The 2,963-nt window shown below is 30.8% G+C and overlaps 1 pseudogene; it reads left to right on the forward strand.

Annotated features, from left to right (window-relative positions):
* The first annotated feature begins 278 nt into the window (after window positions 1-278).
* On the forward strand, window positions 279-611 carry LOC145104180 (plasma membrane ATPase 2 pseudogene; annotated as a pseudogene).
* Window positions 612-2,963: the final 2,352 nt, after the last annotated feature.

Below are 2,963 nucleotides of genomic sequence, written 5' to 3' on the forward strand. Positions count from 1 at the left end.
GAAGTTCTAAAAGGTAAATCTTTTAAACCCTAATTTTGATTGAAATATCTGTTTTCTCAATCAACATATGTTTTCTTTAACACTTTTTTGGGATCGATTATTAGGTTTTGACCGCCATTGGTAACTTATGCATCTGCTTAATTGCGATTGAGCTCATAATCGAAAAAGTGGTGATGTGCCCAATCCAGAAACAAACTTAGAGAAATGGAACCGACAACTTGTTGGTCCTTCTCATTAGTGGAACCCTACTTGTGATGCCAATTGTTTTTTCAGTCCCCATGGCCATCAGATCGCACAAGTCATCGGAGCAAGGCGCTATCACCAAGAGAATGACTGCCATTGAAGAAATGGCGGGGATGGATGTTCTCTATAGTGATAAAATCAGAACTCTCACTTTGAATAAACTTGCAGTCGACAAGACCCTAGTTGAGATCTTTGAAAAGGATTGTGATAAGGATACAATGATTCTAAAGGGTGCAAGAGCTTCAAGAGTCGAGAATCAAGATGCAATCGATGCTTGTATTGTAAATATGCTTGGAGATGCTAAGGAAGCACGCGTAAGGATCGATGATATTCATTTCATTCCATTCAATCTGGTTGATAAACGATGATAAAATGGAATTCACCAGTTTTGGGGAAGAAGATAAGAATTTTACACTTTGGTCCCCTGAGTTTCTAAAATGTGGCAGTTTTTGGTCGTGTAATTTAAACCATAGTTGGTAAGGAGCAACTGCGAAAGAAATTTAAAACATAGGGGCCATCCGTGTAATTTAGAAAACTAGTTAACGGAGAAATGGTTAAAAACTAATGATAATGGCTTAATTGACACGTACAGTAACAGTTAGATGACCTATTGCGCAAAAAAAAACATAATTGGTCAAGTCGGACAAAACGCATAAGTTAATTGTGCTACAGTGACATTTTCCCTAATAACTATTCATCAAAGAATTTAAATCCATACTCAAAATGATTAACCACATTGATTTATCAAGATTAGCATTAATGATTAATTTCTCTATTCTCTTTTCTTCTTCACAGGAAAACCTCTAAAAACATTATTGATCATCTTTAGGGTATTTATACCATCTTCTCATTGAACTTCTCTTTTATTTAATTCGAAAAGTAAATATAATTACTATTTCACTATCGACACATATGTCATTTTTTTTGGAACGAAAAATCTACTATACTCCTAAACTATTCCTACATCCACCTATATCCTTGAAGGGACTTGAACCTTCAACCTCAAGGAGAGATGACAACACCTGATACCGGTGGGCTAGAAACTCTTTGGTACATATGTCATTCAAAATGAAAGTTTCCTCATATTTACCAAATATTATTTGTTTCGTATTGTGGCCAAAATACTAAGGCCATGTTTGGCGTACTTGCTGAAAAGATAGCTGTTAGTTGAACAACTAGCTGATAACTGAAAAGCTAACTGTTAAATAAAAAGTTAGCTGATAGCTGAAAAACTAGCAGATAACAAATGTCGTTTGATAAAACTGACTGAAAAGCTAGCTGAAAAATATAAAATGACATAAAAGGACATTTAAAAGAATGTGTTTTTATAATTAAATAATGGGTATATTTGAAAAAATTTTAAAAAGCTAGTCTAAGTAGCTTTTTAAAAAGCTAGCTTATAAACTACTTTTTGGCTTGACAAACATGACAACTTAAAAAAGTTCCCACATTGAGTATACACCTAAAATATAAATTAATACCAAAGAACAAATAATTAAGTGATATATTCTCATATGACTAACAAGATCTACCCAAATCTATTTAGTTTCACATTGCAAAACAACATTATAAAACGACTCAATCCAATTGTTATAATTATAATTATTATTATTATTATTATGGTTTTGGGTCTTTTTATTTCTAGTTTATTTTAATAATTCAAAAAACTTGCATACAAATAAACAGGTCATTTTCGAGTTATATTCGAGTTGAAATTCACAACCAGGTCGGACATAGGGGTTTCCCGGGGTGATCGGTGCAACCCTCAAATTTTGCAACACAATGTAATTTTTTTGGGAAATTTTCCAATGTGATGTAAATTTTCCGGCGTGCCACCCCTAAAATTATGTGTTATCCGTGAGATTTTTTCCCACGTTTTTACAACCCTTATCTTATCCGTTTAATTTTTATGTAGTGTCGCATCAAATCATTTAATTAAATGGATTTAAATATCTTAATCGCATCGGCTAAACGTATTGTGTCAGATTTTGCTACCTTCAACAATTACGTATATAGTGACATTCACAACATAAAAAAAAGTAGGTGATAAATTTAATGTCGAACGATGGTGAAACTATTAATGAATACAATATAAACAGATGTATGTATCAATATTAGATAATTTATATTCTATAATTCACTTAGAAAAATATTAATAAAAAGGTAAATCAATGTTGTTAGCGAATTAAAACATATTTAAATGATTTTCTACACTTAAATTTGTTTCTTACCATCTCAAATGATCATAAAAATTGGTATAATGTTAAATTTTATGGGCTGACCGTAAAAACTTTCAAGATAATTTTATTATATATGGGCATGTTTTCTTTTACTGTTTAATGTGATAACTTATCATTTTATTCAAATTTTACATAAAATAATATAAATAATAGAATTTCCCGTATTAAATAATAAAAACACATATTTTATTAATTGATAAAATCATAAAGTTATCGTGTATTTGTTTAGTATGGTAGGCCAATCTTTTTGTTTATATAACATATATAAATAAGAATATAAAATTCAATTTATTAATACTATTTATGGTGAATGATAGGAGAGTGGAAAAGTCTGAAAAACCCCCAAAATATCCTCCATCCTATGAAGCTATGATTTCAACTTACAAAAGCCTAGTGAGGATAAATCTGACATTTTACTAAATAAAATAATACATACAAATGAGACACCACACAATGAAGGAGGAAAAGTGCAAAGGCAGT

This window comes from Lactuca virosa, chromosome 4 (genome assembly GCF_052849685.1).
Source record: "Lactuca virosa cultivar CGN04683 chromosome 4, Lactuca_virosa_CGN04683_v6, whole genome shotgun sequence".
In the NCBI taxonomy this organism is placed as follows: Eukaryota; Viridiplantae; Streptophyta; class Magnoliopsida; order Asterales; family Asteraceae; genus Lactuca; species Lactuca virosa.